Source organism: Aquarana catesbeiana, linkage group LG04 (assembly GCF_042186555.1).
Source record: "Aquarana catesbeiana isolate 2022-GZ linkage group LG04, ASM4218655v1, whole genome shotgun sequence".
Lineage (NCBI taxonomy): Eukaryota > Metazoa > Chordata > Amphibia > Anura > Ranidae > Aquarana > Aquarana catesbeiana.
The window spans coordinates 458,628,440-458,637,271 of record NC_133327.1 but is presented as its reverse complement, the minus strand read 5'-3'; the positions used below and the strand labels follow the sequence as shown (position 1 = coordinate 458,637,271).

At 42.2% G+C, this 8,832-nt stretch overlaps 1 protein-coding gene across 1 annotated transcript in view; it reads left to right on the top strand.

The window, feature by feature from the left end:
- The first annotated feature begins 1,615 nt into the window (after nucleotides 1-1,615).
- Nucleotides 1,616-8,832, top strand: part of FRMD1 (FERM domain containing 1) — a 112,365-nt gene continuing 105,148 nt past the window's right edge. The window contains exon 1 of the mRNA XM_073627537.1: nucleotides 1,616-1,759. The gene's annotated coding sequence lies outside the window, so the exon portion shown is untranslated. The remainder of the gene's footprint in view (nucleotides 1,760-8,832) is intronic.

Below are 8,832 nucleotides of genomic sequence, written 5' to 3'. Positions count from 1 at the left end.
CTTAATCGTAGGTCTTCTGAGAGCTCTTTTGTGCGAGGCATCATTCACATCAGGCAATGCTTCTTGTGAAAAGCAAACCCAGATGTGGGTGAGTGTTTTTTATAGGGCAGGGCAGCTGTAACCAACACCTCCAATCTCATCTCATTGATTGGACTCCAGTTGGCTGACACCTCACTCCAATTAGCTCTGGGAGATCTCATTAGTCTAGGGGTTCACATACTTTTTCCACCTGCACTGTGAATGTTTACATGGCGTGTTCAATAAAAACATGGTAACATTTAATTCTTTGTGTTATTAGTTTAAGCAGACTGTGATTGTCTATTGTTGTGACTTAGATGAAGATCAGATCACATTTTATGACCAATTTGTGCAGAAATCCATATCATTCCAAAAGGGTTCACATACTTTTTACTGCAACTGTACATCTCCTCTTCAGGTATACCTGTACATCTCCCCCTCAGGTATCTCCTCTTCAGATATACATCTCCCCCTCAGGTATCTCCTCTCAGGTATACATCTCCTCTCAGGTATACATCTCCCCCTCTGGTATCTCCTCTCAGGTATACATCTCCCCCTCAGGTATACATCTCCCCCTCAGGTATACATCTCCCCCTCAGGTATCTCCTCTCAGGTATACATCTCCCCCTCAGGTATACATCTCCCCCTCAGGTATCTCCTCTTCAGGTATACATCTCCCCCTCAGGTATCTCCTCTCAGGTATACATCTCCCCCTCAGGTATCTCCTCTCAGGTATACATCTCCCCCTCAGGTATCTCCTCTCAGGTATACATCTCCCCCTCAGGTATCTCCTCTCAGGTATACATCTCCCCCTCAGGTATCTCCTCTCAGTTATACATCTCCCCCTCAGGTATCTCCTCTCAGGTATACATCTCCCCCTCAGGTATACATCTCCCCCTCAGGTATCTCCTCTCAGGTATACATCTCCCCCTCAGGTATCTCCTCTCAGTTATACATCTCCCCCTCAGGTATCTCCTCTCAGGTATACATCTCCCCCTCAGGTATACATCTCCCCCTCAGGTATCTCCTCTCAGGTATACATCTCCCCCTCAGGTATACATCTCCCCCTCAGGTATCTCCTCTTCAGGTATACATCTCCCCCTCAGGTATCTCCTCTCAGGTATACATCTCCCCCTCAGGTATACATCTCCTCCTCAGGTATACATCTCCTTAGTAATACATCTTCCCCTCAGGTATACATCTCCTCATACATCCCCCTCTCAGGTATACATCTTTTCGTGCACAACATAGCTGACTGGACTAAAGAAAGATAAGGCAAGTCCAGTAGAATTCCTCTCCACCAATGGCCGCTCGAGGCCGTAATACTATGCCCCGCCCACTGCACGTGGTTCCATTGATACAACAGCTCAGAGTCCTCCCCTTCCAATGTGTTTACAAGCTGCCGGTCCGGGTCGGCTCATCTACCTCACAGCAGTGGGGGGAGACAAGTGAACAGGAGCGGTCATATATACTCATACTAAACACAAAACTACTTGTTTGTAATGAGTACTAGTGCAATAATCATAGTGGGTCTTACTGAGCGCAGTTAGATCTGTGAAGCAATGTGGAAGACATAAGTGCACCCCCCCACAGATAGAATGGGATGTCCTGATGGTGAGGTGTGTGTTGTCCCATGTAGAGAGAAGTTGGGATGAGCGGAGCTGTGCGGAGTGTAGATACTCCGGGAATAGAGGATGTAGAGTACTATGACTCGGGAGAACTACCTGTCTGCACTACTGTGGTAAGTGCTCTGCTTATAGTATCATTCATTAGAGTCGTGTGGGGGAAGGACTAACACTGACCATACAGTCTGATTTACATCTGTCATCCACTCAGTACTGCAAGAGCCGAAGAGTGATTGGATAGCATGTCATAATACAATATCCTCTAGATTTACCAAAACGATATAATAGGAGGACACACCTATCTATCCAATCAGGCAGGATCTTGCATTACATAGATTATGGTAGATCTAAAGGAGATTGTATAATCAGATTGTATAGTGTATGATCCAATTTAAATTGAGCCTAAATTGATCGAATGGGAAGTTATGGATATTCCATTGTTTGCGGATTGAATCGTTTTTGATGCATGGGGCTTCAATTATTTTATTCTAATAGATGTAGGATTCCATCAAAACAAATAAATCCGCAAACAATCGGATATCCATAATTTCCCTTTCGATTAAGTTCAATTTAAATTGGATTCATACAAACTGAGACAGTCAGGTGGAATGTATAATTGTTGATTGTGTTGCATGTTGATGATGGCTAAGATACTTTCTTCCTGAACGCGATTGTTTTTCAATTGATCAGATTATGTGTGGTTGATGTGTTTTTTGCATTGTCATGTGCGCTTTTAATACCTTTTGAATTTTTTGGGAAGTGTTGATGTTGCCTGGAAAAGGAAGTGTCTGTTATTATACAGGAAAACGCACCACAATGCACGTACATGCATTTTTGAAGTCTGTAAAGCCAAAAATTCAGTGTGCTGCATGTTAAAAAAAAAGAAAAAAGTCCCTGCCAACATTAACAATAACATAATATAATTTATATATATATATATATATGTATGTATGTATGTATGTATATATATATATATATATATATATATATATATATATATATTACCTTATTAGGTACTTTGCCAGTATCAGGTTGGGCCCCCATTTGCTTTCAGAACTGCCTTTAGGCTGGGTTCACACTATTGCAAATTGAATGCGGTTTTTCCGCATCCAATTCGCATTTCAGGAGATTGTGACCAGTTTTCTATGGAACCGGTTCAAACATCCCCGGTGCGAATTGCTCAGGAGTCTTGTGCGTCTTTGGCTCCATTTTCAGGTCCAAATTCAGCCAAAAATTCAGGCTGAAATGATGAACAGGGACGCACCAGATCCCTGCTGTGAGCCAGTCCGAGCTGTGCTGTGAACCCAGCTTCATTCTTGGTGGCATAGATTCAATAATGTGTTGGAAACATTCCTCAGAGATTTTGGTCCATATTGACATGATAGTATCACACAGTTTCTGTAGATTTGTCGGCTGCACATCTATGATGCTAACTCCACCACATCCCAAAAGTGATCTTTTGGATTGAGATCTGGTGACTGTGGAGGCTATTGGAATAAAATGACCTCATTGTCATCTTCAAGAAACCAGTTTTTAGATAATTTTAGCTTTGCGACATGGTGCATTATTCTGCTGGAAGGAACCATCAGAAGATGGGTACACTGTAATCATAAAGGGATGGACGTGGTCAGCAACAATACTCAGGTAGGCCGTGGTGTTTAAACGATACTCAATTGGTATTAAGGGGCCCAAAGTGTGCCAAGCAAATATCCCAACACCATTACACCATCAGCCTGAACCGTTGATACAAGGCAGGGTGGATCCATGCTTTCATGTTGTTTATGCCAAATTCTGACCCTACCATCAAAATTTCACAGCTGAAATCGAGACTCCACAGACCAGGCAACATTTTTCCAATCTTCTATTGTCCAATTTTGGTGAGCCTGTGCAAATTGTAGCCTCACATTCCTGTTCTTAACTGACAGGAGTGGCACTCGGTGTGGTCTTCTGCTGTAGCCCATCTGCTTCAAGGTTTGATGTATTGTGCGTTCAGAGATGGTATTCTGCATACCTTAATTGTAACAGGTGGTTATTTGAGTTAATGTTGCCTTTCTATCACCTCGAACCAGTCTGCCCATTCTCCTCTGACATCAACAAGGCATTTTCCTCCACACAACTGCCGGTCACTGGATATTTTCTCTTTTTTGGAACATTCTCTGTAAACCCTAAATATAGTGGTGTGTGAAAATCCCAGTAGTAGTTTTGAAATACTCAGACCAGCCCATCTGGCACCAACAACCATGCCCAGTTCAAAGTCACTTAAATCCCATTTCTTCCCCCATTTTGATGCTGAATTTGAACAGCAAGTTGTCTTCACCATGTCTAGATGCATTGAGTTACTGCCATGCAATTGGCTGATTAGCAATTTGTGTTACCAAGTAAGGATGAGCTCCAGCGTGTTCACACAGCCCACGTGCAGAGCCCGCCAGGAAGTCGGCACGGCGCTGCGCTAATCACAGGCAGTGAGACATTGTCCCGATATGCGGCTGCAGAGATCAGGAAATGTCTCACTGCCTGTGATTAGCACAGCGCCGTGCCGACTTCCTGGCGGGCTCTGCACGTGGGCTGTGCAAACACGCTGGAGCTCATCCTTATTACCAAGCAATTGAACAGGTATACCTGATAAAGTAGCTGGTGAGTGTAAATATCTCCAGACTGCTCACTGTACTACACTGATTGGACCCTGCCTATGGATGGTGTTTGGTGCTTTTACTGTTGTTGGATTGTGCATACAGGCCCCAATCACACCACAATGCCTTGTCGTGCAACAATGCTCATCATCCACACTCCTATTGTTTTACATGGTGCCCGTACACATCTGAGCGCTCAACCACTTGAAGCTCCAATGCCACCTGTTCCTCAAAAAAAAAAAATCTCAGGCAATATCGAGTGTGTTTGGCTCCATAGACTTCGAGCCCCCACTTGTTTCAGCTTGTTCCCTATGCTTGGCTACACATAAACACACAGAATCCCATTCTTTCTAATTATGGCCGCATACACTTGTATGATCAGATGCCCTACGATCAAAAAGCTCCATGAGCTTCTCTCCTTTTCCTTTTTTTTTTTTTTTTTTTGTGTGTTTGTGTTTTTGTCCCCATAGACTTTAATGGGTGTGCCTGTAAACTCTTCTTCTTCTCTAGAACTGCTCCCTTTGCCCAGCCCAGGAAACGAACGTCTGAAGCCTGATACACGTGATTGTAAAATACCCAAAATAAAAGATTCAAAATCGCTAGGCAAATTCTTTGCTTAGGCGTGAATGCAGGCTGATGGGAGCGTGCGCTTTTCAGGTGCTCCCATAATTGAGGTCTGTGGGGCCAAAATTGCATTATCCTGCCCCAAATAAGCTGCTGTAGACAAAAAAAGGCTCCTGAATACACCCAAGTGTGAATTCTGTTATATTTCTGAGGAATCTCGGAGGAAATGCTGGTCTCATTCCTTTTTTGTAGATGAAGCTAAGTGGAGAATGCAACATTTTATTTATAATATTTTAGAACTGTTTGAAATATTTTTAAATAAGTACAAATGCTGATGAAGCATGTGTTGAGATGTCAACATAAATGTTACATGGACTGAACTAGTGTACAGAAATATATACAATATAATTGTTACAATGTGACCAGAGATAGGAAATGGGTTGTATACCTGTGGAGATTGTCTTATTATTATTATTATTATTCAGGATTTATATAGCGCCGACAGTTTACGCAGCGCTTTACAACATTAGGGCAGACAGTACAAGTACAATACAATTCAATACAGGAGGAATCAGAGGGCCCTGCTCGTTCGAGCTTACAATCTATTGTTATACAGTATGTTGTATATGCTTGCACGTTAAGATCCATATTTTTTGCTAGAGAATTAAAATTACTTAGAACCCCCAAACGTTTTATATAATATATAAATATATATAATATATTTATTCTATAACTCTCTCTCGGAGAATAAAATGACGATCGTTGCAATATTTTATTTCACACTATATTTACGCAGCGGTCTTTGAAATGCAATTTTAGGAAAAAAGAAACTTTCATGAATTAACCGCTTGACGACCAGCCGCCATCATTTTACGGCGGCAGGTGGGCATGATCCCGTGAACTGTCGTAGCTATATGTGGGATCGGGATAGCAGGCACACGCGCCCGCTGCACTTCGGGGGTGCTGATGCTCGTTGCCGACGGTCGCGATGACCGCCGGCCATGAGCGATCGCGGGCACAAGAGGTAGAACAGGGACGTGTGTGTGTGTCCACACACAAATCCCTGTTCTGTTCTGTGAGAAGTGACAGATCATGTGTTCCTAATAGCTAGGAACCACGATCCGTCACTTCCTCTAGGTCAGTCCCCTCCCCCTACAGTTAGAAACACACACAGGGAACACAGTTAACCCCTTGATCGCCCCCTAGTGTTCACCCCTTCCCTGCCAGTGACATTTTTACAGTAATCCGTGAATTTTTATAGCACTGATCGCTGTATAAATGCCAATGGTCCCAAAAATGTGTCAAAAGTGTCCGATGTGTCCGCCATAATGTCGCAGTCCTGATAAAAATTGCATATCGCCGCGATTACTAGTAAAAAAAAAAAAATAGTAATAATAAAAATGCTATAAATCTATCCCCTATTTTGTAGACGCTATAACTTTTGCGCAAACCAATCAGTATATGCCGATTGCGACCTTTTTTTTTTTTTTTTTACCAAAAAAAGTAGAAGAATACATATCGGCCTAAACTGAGAAAAAAAAATGAGCTTTTTTTTTTAAAAAAAAAAATGGGGATGTTTATTATAGCAAAAAGTACAATATATTGTGTTTGTTTTTTGTTTTTTTTTTCAAAATTGTCACTCTTTTTTTGTTTATAGCGCAAAAAATAAAAACCGCAGAGGCAATCAAATACCACCAAAAGAAAGCTCTATTTGTGGGAAAAAAAGGGCATCAATTTTATTTGGGTGCAGCATCGCACGACCGCGCAATTGTTAGTTAAATCGACGCAGTGCCGAATCGCAAAAAATGGCCCTGTCATTCAGCAGCCAAATCTACCGGGGCTGAAGTGGTTAAAAAAAAAAACTAACCAGTAAAATTAGCCCAATTTTTTTGTATAATGTGAAAGATGATGTTACACCGAGTAAATAGATACCCAACATGTCATGCTTTAAAATGGCACACACTCGTGGAATGATGACAAAAATCTCCATAGGCGGCGCTTTAAAAAAAAAAAAAAAACTGTTACCATGTTAGAGGTACAGAGGAGGTCTTGTGCTAGAATTATTGCTCTCACTGATTATGGTGGCGATACCTCACATGTGTGATTTGAACACTGTTTACATATGAGGGCGCGACTTGCGTGTGCGTTTTCTTTGCTGGACAGGGCGCTTTAAAAAAATTTTTTTATTCTTTTATTTATTTATTTTTTTTTACATTGTCACTTTAAAAAAAAAAATTGAAAACTTTTATTGCTGTCACGGAATGTAGACATCCCTTGTGACAGTAATAAGTGGTGACAGGTACTCTTTATGGATCCTTATGGATGGTACGCATCAACCCGGTATAACCCCTTAAAGCCGAGGCCGCATATGTGCATATGGTTGGTGGGAAGGGGATAAGAAAGTGCTTCTGTTTACATGCGTCTCTTATGTAAACCTCTGCACAGTGTTTAGATGCATAAAGTTCTTCCTCTATTCCATTATTATGAAATGGAACAGACATCGCATGTGATTTGCACCGCATTGCTGTGCAGATCACATGCAATGTCTGTGCAATGCAAATTCAGCCATACAGTCGTATTTGATTTGCACAAAAAAGGAGCAGGAACCTTTTTTTTTTTTTTTTCTTCTTTTTTTTTTTTTTTTTTTTCCCCTCGCACTAGAATTTGATCGCATGGGTGTTCACAACTATGCGATCCGATTCTTGTCCGAATTCAAAGTTCGCACTGTGATCTGATCTGGGGGGTGTCAATAACATTGTAGTGACACCCACAGCGGTTCACAGAGGGCAGTGTGAACTGCCTGCGAGCGCGATGTGATGCGGGAACTGGCACTGGAATCGTGCTGGTTCCCGCATTGCAATAGTGTTAACCCAGGCTAAAGTCTTGTGGTGTGTTGAATATAGATTCTAATGGCCCTAGTTCACACCAGTCAACAAAAGTAGAACATGCTGCATTTTTTCTGTATAGAACACATCTGGAACGAGGCAAAACGCATCAGGCCACACATCCTCAATTGAGATGAATAACAAAAGAGGGGGCAAAAACCTGGGATGGCATCAAAAACGCATAAAAACTGCGCATGCAGAAACGTATTCGGGACGCAGAAATTGTGGTGTGAACCAGCCCTAAATGCGCATAGATGTGTTTAGGCTTCATGCACATGACCTTGTAGTGCACAGAGCCTGCATAATCCCTCTCCTGGGACCCACAGTTGCTCTACATAGTGGGGTAGATTTAGGGCCCTTTTAACACTGATACGTTTTGTGTTTCCCTTTTAATCCTATGGGATGCTTCACACCACTGCGTTACAGGTTCTGTGCGTTTTTTAAAAGTATTGCATGCTGCATCTTTAATGCAGCCTCCCATTGCAATAAATAGAAATTGCGTCAAGAACGCACCACGATTTGCGTTTTTGAGTGGCATGCCCATTTTTCAGAGGTGCAAGCAACCCAAAAACGCATCAGAAACACAGCAAAATTGCGGTAAAGATTTTGCAACACAGCAGTGTGAAAGCGGGCCCTTACTAAAACTGGAGCACTCAGAATCTGGTGCAGCTGTGCACTGTAGCTGATCAGCTTCTAACTTCAGCTTGTTCAATTTGGCAATAAGACCTGGTTCGCACCTATGCATTTTTTAGCACGTTTTCAGTTTTGCAGAAACGCACTACAGTCCATTTAACATGGTTTCCTATGATCATGTTCACGTCTGTGCATTTTATAGGAAGGGCCAGTGACTTTTTTCTGGTTCTATAGACTTCAATGGATCAAAAACGTGTGTGGAAAAACGCAAAATGCACCTGGAATATGCAAACTGCAACCTGCCTAGGTGTGAATCAGGCCTAAGGCCTGGTTCACACTAGTGCGATGCCAGACATTGTATGTGATTTGCATTGCTGTTCAGATCACATGCGATGTCTGTGTGATGCGATTTCAGCCATACAAATTGTATGACTGAAATCGCATCACATTCGCACCAAAATGGTGCAGGACCCTTTT